We start from the raw sequence: 19,382 nt of genomic DNA, 5'->3' as shown, positions 1-19,382 counted from the left end.
GTTGTTGGAACGAATGACCACAAACGTGGTGGCCTTAGAACAACAGATTTACTCTGTCACACTTACAGAGATTATCAGCCTGCAGTTGAGCTGTCAATGGGGCCACACTCCCTCTGGGGGCTCCTGGGGGGCTCTTCCTTGCCTCTTCCAGTTTCTATTATCTCCCCAAATCCTTGGCATCCCTTGGCTTGTCATTGCATCATTTCCATTTTGGCTTCTGCCTTCTTCCCTATGTGTGTTTCCATGTTTCTGTCCAATCTCCCTCGCCTTATAGGGACACCAGTCATTGGATTGAGGACCCATCCTGCTCCAGGATGGCCAGGGATAAACTTCAGTACCTCTGCAATGACTCTACTTCCAAATGAGGTCACATTCATAGGTACGGGGTGGGGGGGATGGGTCTCTTTGAGGGACACAATTCAACCCGCAACATTCCCATCCAGAAATTTTCCATGTAGTTTGGGGAGGAGGTGAGGATAGCCTCGGTGTTTGCTAGAGAAGCTCTTATTACCCTTGAAACCTCATTACACAGAATCCACTAAAATTGGAAATGCACTACATGTGAGGCAGCATGCACACCTCTCAGTGCTCGTATGGAGGAACTCTCCCATGGGCACAAGGAGATGCCAAGGATGGACACTGTACCAGGCTCATGCCCGTGAGCTGTGGAAGACCAGCTAGACACACTCCAGGCCCCTGCCTGCAGGGTAGGAAGGAGCAGGGACACTTCTAGTCTGGAAAGCAGGGGACAAGGTGCAGTGTTCATGTGAGCCTCTTCCTCAGGCTCATATGTAGGTGGGCACATCGAAATCAGGCTGGGACAGACGTCCCCAAAGATGCCAGCATCAGGATAATGGGCAGGGAGAACTCTCCGTGGCTATGACATTTTTGTTTTGCCTGGAGAATGTCTTTACAAGTAATTTGATCCACTAGTCACAGATGACTTCCAGTTGGGACCGGAAGTCCCATATATCCTGGGCATCCTGAAATAGTCCTGAGGTCCAGGTCACCTCACTGTGGAGTCATGGGCCCCAGGTGGATGGAGGAGGGGTTTGGTTGAGAAGGGTTGGTAAGAGGGCCCAGCCAGACATAGCATAGCCACAGATCTGGCCTGGAGTTTGGGCCCTATTTGTCTCACGTGGGTCAGGTTCCAGCTGAATAGAGCACACACACCCTGAGGGGCAGAAAGGTCAAGACCTAAGCTTGGTTTGGGAAAGGAGGTCTACCCCTCCTGGTTTCTGAGTTCCCACAGTCCATAGCCATATAGGCCACTGCTCCAGAACATTTTGTCATCTACGGACAGTGGGATGGCCAACCTGGGTGGGACCTGGCCTGCTTTGGGTGGCTGCTGTGAGGAAGTGCCCCGCCTGATCCTGAAGGAATATCTGGAGACGATCAAATATGTCAACGCAACTTTTGATGACTTCGACACTTTAACTTCCCAGCTACTGGAAAAAAGATGGTGTAGATGTATGAATCAAGAATGCCTCATCTTTGGATTCCCTCTGGCTAATACCTAGTTTAATCTGGTTGCATGAAACACTGGGAAAGGAGCGCATCTGACAGGCCCGTAAGCAGAACTCCCAGTTATCCAGCACTTCTCAGTGTCCATGCTGTTGCAAATGGCGTCGTGACTCCAGGGACCTGCAGGCTCATGGAGCTTCTGCTGAATTACCAACAAGACATTTAAAAAAGTTCCACATATGTTCAGTAAGCTATTGCTTATATCCCTGGTCAGTTGGTTTTTGAAACTGGTCACACCATCCAGACCCCCTAGAGTTGTGCTAACGCAGCAGCCGTGGGTGCCCAGAGCCACTCCTTCAGGGAGACGTGTTCTCTTGTCCTCCCGACACTCCAGGATTATGAGTCGTGGCTGCTTCCCTGAAGGGACCTCAGGTATCTGTTGGACAAATGAAGACACACCGATTACGTGGCGATGAGTTCACTGATCCAACCATGAATAAGAATCAAGAGATGGCCTGAAACTGGCCTAATCCCAGCGTCCAGTTAGAGTGGAGAGGGGCCCGAGTGTGTGTAAGGGGTGAGTGTGCACGTGTGCATGTGTATGCGTGGAAGGGCCAGTGGGAGTTTGGGGTCTCAATGTGTGTGTGTGCAAGGGGGTCGTTGTTGGGGCTTGGTGTGTGTACACGTGGTCACTGTATTACCTCGGGCCACCAGGCCATGGCGCACAGAGTGAGTGGCTTAAACACCAGACATTGATGTCCCTGCAGTTCTGGAGGCTGGAACTCTGAGATCAGGCACATGGCTATCACCCATCTGACACGACCCTTTTGTCCCAGCTGGGATATGCATTGCTTTATTTTGTGTAAATTTAATTTTTGTGTCATGTGACTCTGGGTGCTTGTCCCACCTGCCTGTGAGAAAGTTTCTTCATTTTAGGGCTCCCCATCCTCTGTATCATGCAAAGTGCTCCGTGTCTTTATACACACTTTTGGGGGCACCCTCCAGTCTTAGGGTAGCTCTGGTTACATCGAGATGCTCCCTGCTGGCCTTGGGAGTCTCCACTGCTCCCCCCAGACATGGGGCTTTTGGAGCTCGGAGCCTCCAGGCTGAGGCCCAGCAGCACCCACTCTTCGATGAGGTCCTGACAGGTGCTGAGAAAGAAGCTGGGCTCCGGAATCTGAGTTCTCCAGGCTTGGGAACCTCCCCCTCTGCTTCCTGTGCCTGAGGCTGGGGCAGGGGAATAATTGGGTGTGGGGGCTGCAGGGGTGATGGGGCGGGTGCTGAGCTCAAAGGACACCCCACAGAAGCCCCTCAACAGCCCCCAGATGTCATGGCAGCTGTGTGGACTTCAGCAGGGACAAGAACACCCAATCTTTGTGTTTTCCCAGAGAAGCAGGGAATCTTCCATTTTTAATGTCATTTCTCCCAATGTTTAATCGCTGTCAACTATTTTGAACTCTTCTAAAACCCTGTTTAAAAAGCAACAGGTGGGCCCCAATCAAATGTAGCCTTGACTGGGTCTGAGTCCCGGAGGAGGAATTCAGCCTCGGGCCTGGGAACTCCAGGAGGTTTTGGTGGAAATCTATACTTGCTTAGGAAAGGATTTGTGGGGAGCATGGGGAGTAAGCAACTGAGACCCCCCCCCCACACACACACACACTCAGGAGCTTCCCTCCTGTCCCCAGGAGGGATCTGAGATGAAAGTCTTGGTGTGATTGTCATCCCAGTGTTGGTCCAGGTATGGCCATTGCTGAGCACACAGACCCCGGATCTGCCAACCCTCTGACCTCTCTGTGTCCTCTCCCTCACCACAGCTCAGCCGCAGAGATTGTGCCCTTCAAATGGCCTTACACTGAGCGCATGCCAGCTCTAGACCTTGCACCTGCTGTTCCTCTGCCTGGGACGCCCTTCCTCCAGAATGTCACATGACTAGTCCCTTCTCCACATGCAGGAGGCATTACCCCACAGAATGTGCTTCCCTGATCTCCCTCCATCCCCATCTATTGTGTACCTTGTTGTGTTATCTGCATAAGACCTACTGGTCTGGAAATGTGTCATGCTTGTTGTGACCTTCATGCCCCAGGAATATCAGTTCAGTGAATTCAGGGATCTTGGACTATCTGTTCACTTCTTTACCCCCTGTGCCTAGAATAGTGCCTTCTACATTGTACATACTCAGTAATTATGTGTTCTGTGAATGATGCATAACGGATGGATGGATGGATGGATGGATAGATGGATGGGTGAATGTAGATGGATGGATCACAGGTGGATATGTGGATGGATGGATGGATGGATGAATGGAGATGGATGGAGAGATAATGGATGGATCAAAGGTGGATGTATGGATGTATGGATGATTGGATGGATGGATGGATGAACGGAGATGGATGGACCAGAGGTGGATGGATGGATTGATGATAAGTGATAGATGGATGACGGATGATGGATGATAGATTGATGGGTAGATGAATGCATAGACAGGGATGAACGAACAGATGGACAGAGTTGGAGAGAGGAAGGCGAGTCCTGGGATGCAGGAGGGTCAGCTAGGTTGAGCTAGAAGCCACGGAAGCCATGTGCAGTGTTTCCAGGCTTGGGCTTGTGCTGGAAAGTAGGTATGTAAGTAGGTATGGAATGCTGTTGCTCAGAAGAGGTCCTCTGACCCTGGCTGCTTTCCTAGAGCTGAGGAGACAGCTGACCTTGGTGCCTGGGCCTTGGTCCGGTGCTACTCCTCCCTCACTAGGCGAGCTCAGGAACATCTCTGCTCCTTGGGCTCCAGCTCCTCCTCCATTGTCCATAAGTTACAGTCCCCAGGCTGCCTTCCTCAAACGGCAGAGGATGCATACAAGAGATCACATGTGTGGCCGCTCTGGCAAGCTCAAGGAGGGTATAGATAGTGACACATGTGTCTAAGGAGGCAAGGACATGTTTGCTCGTGATGGAATCACTTATGGCAAACCTTTAGAAATACCCTAAATGGTCAGCAATTGAAGCAATGGGTACCAGGCAGCCCCCATATGCTAGCCAGCCCCATGGCACTGTGTGGGTCTCAGAAAGGAGCCCCCTCTGAGCAGGCGAATTACAAGGAGACCCCCTGCCTCTAGGCTGACAGAGACTCATTTGGCCAGAGAGCAAGGCTGATTTCAGCCCTCACTCACCTGTATGTATGTGTGTGTGTGTGTGTGTGTGTGTGTGTGTGTGTATGCATTCATGTATGTATGTCTGTATCTATGTAAACACATTGGGATACAGATCCAGCAGTGACACCCCCCACATTGGGCTAAGAGTGCAGAGGTGAGGGGTACGGTGGGCCTTATGGCAGTTTTCATTTGTCCTGAGAGAACACCAGATTCAGGTTTCAAGCAAGAGCTTAAACAGTAAGAAAACATCATGGGCCATCCCCAGCCCAGGTCTTGGTACTTCTGGATCAGAGGAGAAAGCCGCGCCTTGTGGAATGTTCGGATAACACTACAAATGTCACTCCTTCCCCACCAATTGTCAGGGGGAATTCTGCAGAAGCCCATGAGGTTGGGGGCACTTAGTAGCTTCAGTGAGCTAACGGGAAGTTGGTGTGGAAGCCATAACAAGTTTGCTAGTATGATGCTTTGGGGAAAGAGGCTGTTGTTAAAAACACTTAGCAAAGTTGCTAAAAGTCACATTCATTATGGGGAGTTGAAAATCAATTATGTTGCTGGTGTGGAGTCACAACATTCCTGGGAGTCCAGGGAAGGAGGGCCTGAGTACTTACAGCCTTCCCCAAGCCAAGGCCCTTTGGACTGGAGTGTGGGGATAGCCGTGACCCAGTGAGCTTCTGGTACTCCTCCTATCCCCTCCTATCCCTCTACTGCCCTGGAGACATGGAGGGGCACCCCAAGCCCAGGCCCACTGTGGTCCACTCTGACCCTCCTTCCTTTCTTCTGTCCCTGTCCCTTCATTTATGCAACAGTGTACAAATGCATTCTGGGAAATAAAGGGGAGAGATTACCCCCAGGATGAAAGTTCTTTTTGACCAGTACCCAAACTTTGTATCAGTTTAATTTGTGCGCTTCCAGTTACTTTCCTCTTTTAGAGCAGGCTTTTCAACCTTGGCTCTACTGACCTTTGGGGCTGGGTGATTCTGGGTTGTGGGGACCGCCCCGAGATTTGTAGGATTTTTTTAGCGTTATGCCTGGCCTCTATCTGCTAGGAGCCGGTCATACCTCCTGCCTAGTCGTGATGACCAAAATATCTCCAGACACTGCTTCATGTCCAGTGGTGGGGTGGGTGGACAATATCACTTTCTGTGTGAACCTACCCAGTTCTATACCCAATTCCCAACATGTGAGTGTGTGTGGGTGGGGGTCCCCCAACAACGCGCAATGCTCCCACACCAGCCGAGTGCCCTGCCATTCAACCCAGCTCTGACACTACTTACTGGGAGACCAGAGTTGGATCCCATAGGTCAGGAGCTCGGGCCCACAAAGCTGGCGCGGCCCCTTCACCTTCAGAGGCCAGTCCCGAGTCGGTTGTCTCCTGCACTTTAACTTACTAGATCACTGGTTTATTACAAAAGGATATAACTCAGGAGCAGCCAGATGGAAGAGATGCACAGAATGAAGTTCAGGGAAGGGGATCAGAGTTCCCTCGTTTTCTCCCAGTCCGCCATGCCCCCCACATCTCCACGTGTCCACCAGCCCAAAAGCTTTCCTAACCCTGTTCTTTGGGTTTTTATGGTGGCTTCATTACATAGTTATGATGGATTAAATAACTGGCCATTGGGATTGGCTCAACCTCCAGCCCCTGTCCCCTCCCTGGAGGCTGGGGGGCAGGGTAGGGGGGCGCTGAAAGTTGCCCCCCTCACATCACAAGATTGGTGCCGCTTGGTAACCAGCTCCCATCCTTGGGTCACCTAGGGGCTTTCCCAAGATCACCTCCCTAATAGGAAAAAAGACACCTTCTAAGTTATCATCACTTGGAAACTCCAAGGGTTTTAGGAGCTCTCTGTGGAAAACTGGGACAGAGACCCAATATATATTCTTAGTATAAATCACAGTATCACAGAACCACTGCCCAGATGATCGGCAGTATTACTTTGTGGGATGGATTTGTTTAAAAAACCAAAAATAAATAAAAATAAGATTATAGTCTTACATATATATTTTTAAAGATTTTATTTATTTATTTGACAGAGAGAGAGAGAGAGACAGACAGAAAGGGAACACAAGCTGGGGGAGCAGGAGAGGGAGAAGCAGACTTTCCGCTGAGCAGGGAGCCCAATGTGGGATTCGATTCCAGGACCCCAGGGTCATGACCTGAGCTGAAGGCAGACGCTTACCGACTGAGCCACCCAGGCACCCCGGAATATAGTCTTATTATAATAGGCATCGTCATTCTTTATTCTCTAAGATTTCTCCAGGGTAGATATGAAGAATGGAACTGCTGTATCATAGAGCACATTTGCTTAAAATGCTCAAATACACCCCAATGTGCATCAGAACAGTCCCAGTTTATACTCCCACCGTTGACAGGGGGTGTACCTCCCCACCACCCTCTTCAACATGTGAGATTATCATACTTTTACATTTTTGTCAATTCTGTGGGTAAAACATGGTGTCCCCTTGTCCCATTCACTGGTATTTGTGCATTAATTTGTTGGCATGCTCCTCACGCCTGTCTGGCTCTCTACTGGATTCTCTGGAAACCAGAAACAGCTCCTGCCTACAGCGGGGGGGACAGAGAGGCCAGGCTCAAGGTCAGGGCCCACTGCTCAGAGGAGGTGGGGTGGGGAGGAGAGAGTGTCCAGGCAGAGGGAGCGGAGGCCCGGTCTGGCGGGCAGTGAAGCCTGGAGCATGGGGAGCCTGGGCCAGCTGAGCAGGGCAGAGTTTAGGGAACACTGGCAGACAGAGTTGGGGTCCTGAGGACCTGGCCACGGGAGCCTCCAAAGGGTCTTTGCCAAGGACATCAGGCACTCACAGAACCAGAGGGGGCATGTGTTGGAGCCACTCGTCATTGAGCGTCTGAACTGCCCACCATGCCCAGGTGAGTTTTCTGGGGCTCTTCCAACAAAGTACGGAAAACTGGGGGCTCAAAATGGTAGAAATGTGTCCTTTGTCAGTTGTGGAGGCTGGAAGTCCAAAAGCATGGTATCAGCGGGCCTGTATTCCTTCCTTGCCTTGTCCGGCTCCCATGGGGCTCACAGCTGGTGGCTGCATAGCTCCAGTCTCTGGTCTGGTCCGTGTTCCTGGGCCCTTCTCCATGTCTTCCCTATGGTCCCAGAAATAACGCTCAACACTGTTTGAGGCTGAACTCATCTCCAAGACCCTTTCAACAAGCCAGGTTACATGCACGGCTTCTAGGACGTGGCCTGTCTTTCTGGGGACCCACCATTCATCCCACGACAGTGCCCATCTGGCCCTGCTGTGGCCCAGTCCTTGTCCTCAGCCCCCTACTCTCCCGGATCAGCATCCCCCAGGAAAGCCTGGTGGGTGGCCCCTGTCCTGTCCACCTTCCAGAGGAGCAGCCACCCCCCAGAAGCTTTGGCTGCTTGTTGCCAGAGTTTCTGAATGTGATTAAGACAAGAAGCGCTCAGGATCTTTAAGTGAGATCTCTGGCTCGTATACAGGGCTCAGATAAATAAATGATCATTGACCAGCTGTGTCTCCATGGCCAGTTTGCCGTCTCCATTCTAGGCGGAGCATTGCACAGCCAGCCCTGCTCTCTCCCTCTGGTCCCGCTCAGCCCTCCCCAGACCCTGGTGAGCACTTTCTCCACATCCCCATCGGACTTCGGTCACGCCTGTGGGAAGGGTCTGTTGTTCTCATCTCAGACTAAGCCACAAATGCTTAGAGGGGAGGTCACCTGTCCAAGGTCAGGTCGGGTGGAGCTGGAATTTGAGCTCGGGCTGCTTGATTCCAAAGCTGATGGGTTTAAGAGCAAACACCGCAAGGCCGTTGAGAATTCCTTGGAACTTCCTAGCTGGATTATGGGCTCCATCTGTAACCCTGAACCACTTCCCTTAGGCATTTTGAGCCTTGGCCATCTGTTCACCATGGCTGAGTTCACCACCGGCAGTGTGGGGCTGATGCTCCCCAGCCCGCTCACCTCATGGGGAGGGTTCTTTGGGGGCGCCCAGGGCTACCATGCCAAGAAGGCACCTAGAACACCACCCCCCACCCCTGGGCTGTGCACAGAGAGAGGCAGCATCAGCATGCATGTGGGATAGCTCTGTTCCTGCTGTTCCTGTTACTAATCCAGGAGACCTCGAAGGGCCGCACCGACACTTTCTCATCCTCCTTGGCTAATTTTCGCAAACATCAGGCACAGTAGGGGAAAAGCTGCATTTTCAGATGTAAATTTCTGCTCTGAACCGCAGAAGCTTTAAAACCACCAGATGAAGTATAGAAAGTGCTTGACAATGTCTTTAAGACTCTCTCATTCTCTGGGTTAGAATATCACGCGTGAGTATATGTGTGTGTTGTGTGTTTTTTTAATCCTGCTATCGTGAGCAGCAGGTAGCAAAATGTTGATCTTTAATGTGTTAGTAAAACAGCATACATTTGAATATTGGCTTTTTCTGCCATCTGCACCAGTCGACACTGTTTTTCATACCAGCTTATTACATTTCTTGTACAAACATACTTTTGGGTGTCTCTGTTGATTTATGCTATAGTTGCTTTGGTATTTGTGTTAAAATAGCATTTTAAGACTTATAAAATATTGCTATTTATTCCTGCCTTGATTCTTTGCCACTCGACAAGCTCTGGAGCCGTGTATGGTTCCCGAGGACTGAGTTTTCCGTGGTGGTTGTGTTGGAGGGGGCAGGGGGCAGGAGGCAGGTGGGCCCGCGGGAACCCAGGTCTAGGGGTCACCACTGGACCTGCAGCGTCCGAGGTCATCAATGCCCCTGTGGAGGAGCCATGGAGTCTGTAGGGTTATTTTTAACTCCAAAGGAGAAAAATAAAAACAACATGGTGGGGGGGTCTTCACGAAGCTGGATTTGCTCAATTTAAAGAACTTTTATTCTTAAATTCTGTCTTCTTTCCCTTCCTCATGTCAAAATTTCCTTTCTTAGGTGAGCTGAAGAAGGTTTGGGATGCTAGCTTTTCGGTTTTTTTGTTTTCTCTCCGATAGCTTTCCTTGGCAAAATCATGAATGGTCCAGTTGGTTTGGGGGCTTAGCTTCAGTGGTCTGCAAACTCCACAACTCTGGGGCCCATGTGTGCAGAGCTGGGTGGGGGTTTGGGCTGGAGTGGGAGGTCTGGGAGAGGGGTCTGCACCTTCCAGGGGGAGGCTCTGTTGCGATGGAGGGAGCCTGCAGCCGGCTGGCGGGTAGATGAGGCATTCTGCCACTCTAAAAAAAGTCTGTGCAAACTGCTACAGATGGGAGGAAGAGCCGGTATTCAAATTGGAGGCTGTTTTGCTAACACGTTAAAGATTAACGTGTTTTTACTGGCTGCCACATACTAGAGCAAGATGAGTTGTCTTTTTAAAAAAGCAAGAGAAGGAAAAGAAAAAGAAGGAATAAGAAGAAGGCGACGAGGGAAGAGCAGCCTGTTTGGAACCAATGCTGGGGGGGTGGCGTGCACTGGGCAGCCCCCCCACCTCCTCTCGTCCCCACTGCCTGAGAGAGCCCAGCGTTCTGAAACCCAGCCCCCATCTCCAGCGTGCTTGCTCTTGCCCTTTTGCTCAGAGATATTCAGCCCACTTCGTGTCTTTATAGAGGCTATGCCTCCTTCCTTCTGGCTAGCAGATTCCAGTCCCCTTTCATTAAGGCACAGCCCAAGTGTCAGGACGAGAACTAAGATTTCTTATGTGTGGACATCTATGCTCAGCCCTTCCCTGTGATGTCCTGCTGAATCCCCCTGAGAAGCATCCAATTAGCCTCATTTGATACAAGGGGAAATTAAGGCACAGAGAGGGTCGTGACTTGTCCGAGGCCACACAGCTGAAAAGTGGGGTCTGAGTCCAGGCAGAGGGCGTCCAGAGTCAGTCTCTAACTCTTACAGCAAAGCTCAGATGCTCCCTTCTACCCCCAGCCTCTCACCCATGGCCAACAAGATCCCCTCTTCCTGGAGCTTCATGGCCAGCTCACATTCTTATCCCAAGGGTGGGGGGTGTAACTCTCATCTCTCCCATGACTTCCAGCCTGGCCCTAGGGACAGAGCCAAGGTTCTGTGGGTCTTCGTAAGTTGACATAGGGCTCTCTGCGAGGGATTTCATTTTAATTTTTGCAAAATGGGGCATGACCTCGGGACCTGGAGGGGGAGAGGCGGGGTTAACGCATAATAGGAGACAATGGCAGAAAGCCTGATAAACAGAACTGGAAGCTTCCATTGGGCCAGTGTGTGGGTGTGTGCGGAGGCTGTCCGGAGGCCTGGGGTCCAGTCCCAGCTGCTCTCCTTTTGAAGATGCTTCAGGTTGGCTCCCCGGAATAAGGACCGTCCTGAGCCATCTACTGACTGCGGCCCTCCTTAGGAGCGTCCCGGCCTGGCGCCTTCTGATGATCAGTGGTGGTAATTCAGCCGATCTCTCCCTGGGGCAGAGAGGTCCCTGGAAAGCTGGGGCCTGGGGTGTGCACCAGTTAAAGAAGGCCCTTCCAGTGGGGGAGAGGAAGGTGGGGTGGAGAGGTGGGTACTACCCCTGACTCATGGTCACCCCGGGATGCCCACTGAGGAGGAAGGCCCCTAACAAGCTCATCCTTGTGCCCTCCGCAAGTTAGGGCCTCCATCATTAGGGTCAGTGGTGGCTTCTAACACAGGCCAGGCCAGGACAGGGGGAACCCTAGCTGCCCTTTAATCTAGAGAAACAGAACCAGGACCAGCTCCCAAAGATTCAAGCACTCTGATATTTGTGAAAGTTCACCCCACCCAACCCCTGGGGGCAGCCCAGGTGGGAAGGTTTCTGGCAGGCAGCAAGAATGCTATGGAAACTGGCTGATCTGGCTAAGCCAGGCCCTTGCCACTCCCTCTGTGCATGGTCTTGTACAAGTTGGAGCCTTGGTTTCCTTATCTCTGTAATGGGCACACTGGTGATCTCCGAGATTACTGTGTTATGTGTCTGGACTCAGATTCCAATGAACACTGCTCCTTAGGGAGGTCCTGGCAGCACCCAAGGATGGTCTAAAAAGGAGTCTCCAGCTGTGGACACAAGAGGGTCATGTGAGGTAAGGACTCTGCAGGAGGAACCTGGAACCCCACATGAGCTCGCCCCAAAGCCTGGGATCGCAAAGCATCCCCCCACCTCCCCGTGATGCTCATCACTGGGGGCTTTTTATCCAACATTGGCCTCTTGTCTGAGACTCTGACCATCCCCTGCACCCATCAAGTTGTCTGCACACAGCTGGGGTTCAACATGTACTTGCTGAATGAGCCATGAACCCCAAGACTCATCCCAACCTGAGCCCCTGTGTACAGGACCCCCTGGGACCCCTTGTGGAGTCCACACCTCCACACCTCACCCCTCCCCAGGTCTCTGACCGAGCGGAGTTTGTGAACACACATGTCACAGGTCCTCACCGGGAGCAAGGACAGAAGCAGAGGCTGTAGACCACGTATCTCAGTATTTGTTTTCAACCAAGCTTTCAAAGGCCTAAACAAAATGTGTTCCACCTGCCTTGATGAACATGTCATTGAAAAGACTGGGAAGCCACGTTCTGCTTTAGAAATCCCTTACTCTTCAGAGCCCCACGCTGTATCATGGCAGCTGGGGGACTCCACCCCTGCCCCTTCCTCCCACCCACACTCCTTGTCTCCCCACCCTCTACTCTGCGCCGTCTTGTCCCACTTGTGCACAGGGACACCTCAGCCTGCACCCCAGTGCTGAGTCTCTTTCCCACAAACTCTGCGCCTCAGCTGTCCCCGGGGCCTAGGGCAGAGCTTTTCAATCTGAACACTATTGACACTGTAGGTCTAGTAATTCTTTGTTGTGGGGCCCACTGGTGTATTGCAGAATGCGAACACCCTACCTCTACCCACTAGAGGCCAGGAACACCCCTCCTCCAGTTGCGAAAACCAAAAATGTCCCTGGACATTGCCAAATGTTCCCTGGAGGAGGCAGAGTCACTCCCCCAACCCCTTAAGAAGCACTGACCTAGAGGTTCACAGTCCTGGGTTCTGCTTGGGCCCCAGAAACAGGCCTCGGGCTGTTTGGGCCTGGCATTCCAGGTTGCTAGGCACCCAGAGCGTGGTCAGGAAGGGACCCAGTCTTTGTGTGGGCACATCCCCTTGGCCAGGTCGGATTCTCACCCCGTGGGGAGGAACAGGCCCAGTGAAGGCTGTCTTCAGCCCACACTGTCTGCTTGCATCCCCCTAGAGACAGGGAGCCCACGGAGCCAGCGGCTTCTCTCATGGTTGACTCTGACCAGTTCAATGTGTTTTCAGAATGAAACTGAACCCCTCCCCTGTGTCCCACACCCCAGCGGCGAGCCCTGATCCTAGAGCATAAGGGCTCCTTCCTCCCCGAAGTCCCTGATTCCTACAGTTTGCCCCCAGGGGGGTGCGGGGCCTCTCCGGGCACCCAGAATAAGTCTTGGCAACACATGGGTGAACGATGCTTATTTTAATAGTTCCAAGTGCTTTGCATATGTACTTAGAGAAAAATAGCAAATCAGGCCTATGATGTCAGTGGTGTCTTAAGAAAGGATGGGAGTTTAGAAGTGTTGACTTCCTAGTGGCCAAAGATAGCACGATCTGAATATCAGGAATAATGGCTCCAGTGAATAGAAACAAATGAGCAGTGCTGAGGTCTGTTACTTTATAATGACACTTAAAAGGAAACCTGTGGGCACCTGGGGTGCTCAGTTTACCTTCTGACTCTTGGTTTTGGCTCAGGTCATGATCTCAGGGTTGTAGGATCGAGCCCCACGTCGGGCTCCGTGCTCAGCATGGAGTCTGCTTGAGATTCTCTCCCTCTCCCTCTGGTCCTCCCCTACCCTCTCTAAAGTAAATAAATCCTGAAAACAAATTTAAAAATTAAAAACAAAACAAAACAAAGGAAACCTCGTTGGTCACTCTCAGAGATGTTGACCCCTAGTGTCCCAGTTTTTGCCTGTTGCTCCTTCACTCAAAGAACTGTCCCACTTTGCGTGACTTGTTCATAATGAGTTATATGGTCACCTGCAGCTCTGCAGGATGCAGCTAACTATGCGGGATGCAGTTTTTGAAAACTGGTAGATAAAGCAAATGTATGAACATTATCCTACCTTTCTTCTCCAAGCTAGATGTCAGGGGAACCAAATAATTCTTGGCCTAAAGGGAGCACACCTAGCTTCACAGAGCAAATGAACTCAGGCGGAGAAGGCCCAGTCCCTCCTACTGGCAAGGACCAGAACAAGGGGGCTGGCCCCACGTGGGGGTTGCTGGGGTTGTATAAAGGGATACTCGCAGACATGGCAGATGCTGCTTTGTAGGAGACAGGAGTTCAGGGCCTTCTAGTATCTGCCTCCCCCACCGCCCCAGCTCCCCATGCTGAAGTTCACAGCTGTGTCCACTCTTGAATGTAAAGTAAGCCCAACATCTGGGCCCATGAAGTGTATGATGCAGAAGGGGAACAGGCTCAATAACAGAGCTATGTGTAAAATGGAGTGCTAGGTGTTCAGCCAGAGCAGCTGATGTGGGGCTACAGAGGAAGGACTGATTAAGAGAGCCAGTGCTTGATTTGGTTGCATTAACAGAAGCACAACCTCTGAGGTAAGGGAGGTGAAAGCTTTCTTCCTGCTAGGCTGTCCAAAGCACAGCTGAAGCTCTGGCCCTGTCTATGGAAGGATGCACAAAGTGTATCAAGGTCCTGACACTGTTCAAATGACGTCATGGACAAGGACCGAGGAAGCTGGAAGCCAGCCTTGCCCACCGCCTACCCCTGCCCAGTGGGGAGCCGAGTGAGTGGGACAGGAGGAGCTCCTTTGCTGGTCACTGAAACAGCCTGAGACCCCTCACCTGGGTGCTCTGGCCTTGCTGCCAGGGGGTGGGGGAGGCAAGAGAAGGGAAGCAGGTAGGGAGGCACCTCATTCCTCCAGTCCTCCTTGGGGGAGCTTCTGAATCTCCTGGGTTCATTTTGTAGGGCTGACATAATGACACACACAGTGGCTTAAACAACAGAAATGTATTTCCCCACATTTCTGCAGCCTAGAAGTCCAAGAGTGGGTGTCGGCAGGCTTGGTTCTACTGAGGTTTTTCCTTGGCATGGAGATGTCCTGTCTTCAAACAGCCTTCCTCATGTGTGTCAGAGTCCCGATCTCTTCTGGTGAGGACTCCGGTCATATTGCCTTCTGGCCCTGCAATGACCTCATTTAAATACAATTACCTCTTCAAAGACTGCTCCCAAATACAGTCCCATTCTGAGGTTCTGGGGGCATATGGATCCTAGAAGGGATGCAACTAGACCATAGCCCACCCACCCACCCCAACCCAGCCCAGGTACAGAGCTCAAGGGCAGTTGTCCTTCCACTTGCTCAAAAAGGGAGACCGTGTCCCCTGGGACTGCCCAGCCTGTGCCCTTCGTGTTCTTATACAACCCCAGCCCACCCTCAACCACGTCGCTGGAAACACACCGCTGGTCTCTCAATGGGTCCCAGTTGGTTAGAGGGACTGAGCCTGTCCTCGTGAATTTTCAGCTGTCATGTTTATGTCCCCAGAGTACCGGCAGCATCCTCGAGTGCATGCTCCTCCCCCACCCAATCGGTCTCTGTCTCTGGGTCATTTGTCTTCTCCACCCCATCAGGATCTGTCCCAGGACCCTGAGGAGTCCAGCTCCCAGCCCAGCCTCCCGCCTCTCAGTCCAGCATTGGGCATGCCCAGCTCTGGCTCCTCCTGGGCGCTGTGTGACTGTGGCTCAGCCCAGCAGAGGTTGCTGTCCCAGTCTGTCACAGCAGTGCCATCCCCTTGCTTCCCTATCTCCTCCACTTCCTGCCAGCCCAGAGCTCTGGGCAGAATCTGCGTGAAGATGCCCCTCCTCCAGGACCCCTGGGAACGAGAACCCCTTGTTGTGAGTGAGTGGGGTGAGTGGGGACCCGGTGTCAGATCCCCAGAACGGAGGTCCCCACATCCCTCAGCAGTGACCCAGGGAGTCCCCACATTGAGCACTGTAGAAGGAGGGCTATGTTTCATTTGTGCGACGTTTGTGGGCTTTTGAATTTTTTTTTTTTTTTTTTTTTTTAGTGTTCAAGCTGTCAAAAAAGTATGTTTGCCGAGTCTGCATATTTGTTTTGGATTGTTGTTCCCTAGAACAATACTGGAGGGGGTGGAAATGCCTGTTCTGCACAACCAGGAGGGTGGGCAGCGAGGGGGAGGGGGGCGCGGCTGGAGCTTCCAGGGTTGGCTGGCCTGGCTGTGTTCCTGGAGGCCAGCACCTGGGCTTGACCGATTCGGGAGCCCACAGCACGGCCCCCGGCCAGCAGCCTGCCCTTCTGTCCGGGCCTCATGGCACGGGTGTAATACGCGGCGGCGTGGAGCCTGGCGCTGTTCCTCCTTACAGCCCACCCAGCCTCCCGCAGGCAGAGCCTGATCTTGGCGATGGAGAGCTTGCTCTCTGGCTGTTCCGCTTGCACCAACTCCCCCCACTCTGTGTGGCAGCTGCGCCTAAGTGACACTTTGTGTCATCAATTGTCAAACGGATTATTGGCGGTACCAGACTGGGGAAAATAAAAGAAATAAAACCAGGTGCACGTTGATCCTAAGATGCACTGTGATTCCAGGGTATTAGAGGGTGGGAGAGAGAAATCTGGTAACAGTCTCTTTGCTCAAGGCTCTCTGGCTGCTGGGGGTGGCGCGGCCTCAGGACCATCTGCCTCCCCTTCCCCCAGAAGCCGGGGGGCAGAGGAGTGGGGATGGGAGGCAGGTGTGGTCCTCCTGGCCTTTAGAGGATCAGGCAGACAACCGGCCCCAAAACTGGGGAAGGGGCCAGACCTGGGGGGACACAGCACCCAGACCCTGTCCCCATGCTGGAGGTTGACTGAGTTGCTAGGAGGACAGCAGGCCTTCTGGGACAGCACCCCCACCCTGGGTCCTTCAACCCCTGTGAGGTGTGGTAGCCCGAGGCTCAATGAGGTCCTCACCTCCTGCTCCTGCTCCTGCTCCATTTGAATGGGAGGGAATTTTTAAAAGTCGGGGGGTGGGGTGGGGGGTGGCTTTAGCAGAATGGTGAGCGGATGTGAGGATGGCGGGGCAAGCAGAGGAGAAGTCAGAGGGTAGTTGAGGCAGCCTGTGGCCCTGCTCTGAGCTAATACATTTCCTTTATTGCATCCACGTCAGTTTCACTTGGCCTCCCTGCCTTATAACAGAAAGCAAGCCCCCAAGGATTCTGGAGTTGGCATCTCTTATACCCTCCAGATGCTCTTCCTGAATTTTACTGTAATGTTCTGCCTCAGTGTGCTCATCTGTGAAATGGGGACAATAGCAGCCCCTACGTCATAGGCTGCTTATAGTAATTTCAAGAGCCACTGCTCGGGAAGGGCCTCGGAAGAGTGCTTGGGGCCCAGGAGCTGTTATGTAAGTGCCTGCGGTTATTGCTGCTGGTCGATCACTGAAGCACCACGAGGCTGCTCATGCGTGCCTGTGACTCAGCCCCAGGGCAGCCACATCTGTCGCCAGCCACACCTCTGGCTCCAAAATACAGAGAAACCTCAGAACTAGGGCTGGTTTAAATTTCCAATAATTTATCAAGAATCAAGAGGCAGAGTTCCTCTGGGAAATATTGGTTCTTAGGTTTACAAAGTGTCTTGGTTGTCAATAGCCATAAAAATGACATGGTGTTGGGCCATATTTATTCTTAAGCTGGTCAGCAGATATTAGCGCATTTGCCTGTGTAAGTCGGCCAGCCCCTGGATTCCTCCGTGGCCCCCGGAATGCACTCCGAGCAGGGCATGAGTCGTCAGGACGTCCCAGCTGGGGCTGAGGACGCTGGGCTGAGATGGGGGCACCTGCCGGGTGCCTGGGGCATACAGGCGGGACCAGGGCAGGCTGTGGCCGGGTCGGGGCAGACCTTCCCACGGAACGGTCCCTGGGGCTGGGAGAGTCGTGAGAGAGGCCCGCTGGGTCTGACTGCTTGAGGGGGGCGCACCTGCGGGAAGGAGCCAGACTTCCCCTGGTGACTGAGAATGAGCCCATGTGAACCCTTCGAGGACCACCTGCTGAGAAGCAGCCCTAGTGTTCCGACCGTGACTCCTCCAGAGACACTCATTTTGTCTCCCAGACGCTGCCAACACGGAAGACCCTGTTCTCCCCATCTATACGGTCGGGTTCAACCCACACCCTTCTCTCTGAGCGGCTCTAGCACTGAGAGCACTGGGCATTTCTTCTTTCTTGTCCCAGAAAGAAAATGTAATCTCCTTGAGGCAGAGCCTGTGCTGGAGATCTCTTGGCCCTCAGAGCACCTAGGACAGAGCCGGCACACAGCCTGTCAGCGTGTCCCTGGTGGTGACAATTGCCACAACAGTGACTGTCACTATTTTCTGCCTGCCTGACTTGGTAAGTCCCTTTCCTCATGATCTCATTTAAACTTTGCTGGCTACGGGTGGCTTATACTCACTTTGGAGAGGCAGACACTCAGGCTTGGAGACACAACGTGGCTGGGACTGAAATCTGGGCCACCGTCCCACCCTGCTTGGCACATCCCTCTAGGGCTGTGTGCGAAAGGGGAGCACAAGCAGAGGGAACAGTTCCTGAAGTGACTTGGGTGATTCAGGAAAGGAGGGGTGGCTGTTTAGGAAAACGGGGTTTGGGTGCCAGCTTCAGTCCTCTCGTTGAGTGTAGACACAGCTCCAGACATCGTGGCCAGTTTCTGGATATTGATTTCTGCCTTGGGAGATACTGCGTTGTGCGAAATGCAGAAATCTTGCAAGCGTCTGTAAGCACCAATGGCACAGGGGAATGGACACAGTTGGCTTGTGGCCGGTATTGGCCAGTGAGTGACACTGAGGTCCACAGCTCCACGTGGCCCTTGTGAAAATAATTGGGCGTCCATCCCTGAGAGGGCAAGCAGGGTGTTTAAGTGCAAGAAAGGGAACCCAAGCAAGAGCAGCGTTTAGGGAGTCTGGGGGGAGGGCAGTGCTAGCTGGACACTGGGTGTCATAGACCAGGACCCATCGGGACCCATCAGAAGGACGCGAGGCTCCTTGCATGGGGGAAGCCTCACCTTCTCAGGTAGGTCCTGCCCACTCTCGACTGCCAGGTCGCTGATAAATCGTGAGTTCTTCCTCACTCATAGACACTCTCTGCGATTCCATTCCAAACATTTAACTTGCAGACTTGACAGAAAAGCTATAGATTTCCCCCCAAATATCCATTTGCCTTGCCATTTATCTACTTCGATCTGAGATACAGAACATGATGGGTGCCCGAGGTAAATCAAGCATTTCCTGTCTTCCGAAATGGGTTTGCAAACGCTTATTTCATGCCATTACCATTTTTCTGTTTCTAACAGTAAATCAAAAAAGTATCGCCCATTCATCCACTTTAAAAGTAATGCCTTTCTTATGCGTAATTACACATACCCAGTGGAGATCTGTATGTGTGCACTGTAAATCTACTCCTTTAAAAGGTTTCCCCTTAAGTACATCGGTGACATAAATTGGTGTAGAGCAAATTTATTTATTTAATAGGTTTATTCTTTTAACTGGTCTGATAACCATTACTGTTCACTGTTTGGTTTGGGGGGAGGAGAGAGTTCATATTAATTTATCTGATTTATTTCCGTGGCAGATATTTATGTAAAAGGGTTCCTCTGGAAATGAGGGTGAATGTAATTTATTGGCTTTAGCACGTTTATTCTTAACTGGCCTTCAGGCAACCCGCGTGGTGTTCACAGAACCCGGGAGAGTTTCTTAAAATAATTGAAGAGGGAGATGCTACAGGCCAGTGGGCGAGAATTTTGGAAGCCTGCTTTCTGACAAAAGTTCTCCTAACTGCTAAATAAAAGAGCACAAGTTACAAAACCTGAGATGAC

This window comes from Mustela lutreola, chromosome 16 (assembly GCF_030435805.1).
Source record: "Mustela lutreola isolate mMusLut2 chromosome 16, mMusLut2.pri, whole genome shotgun sequence".
Taxonomy (NCBI): Eukaryota; Metazoa; Chordata; class Mammalia; order Carnivora; family Mustelidae; genus Mustela; species Mustela lutreola.
Note: the sequence above shows the minus strand (reverse complement) of the source record.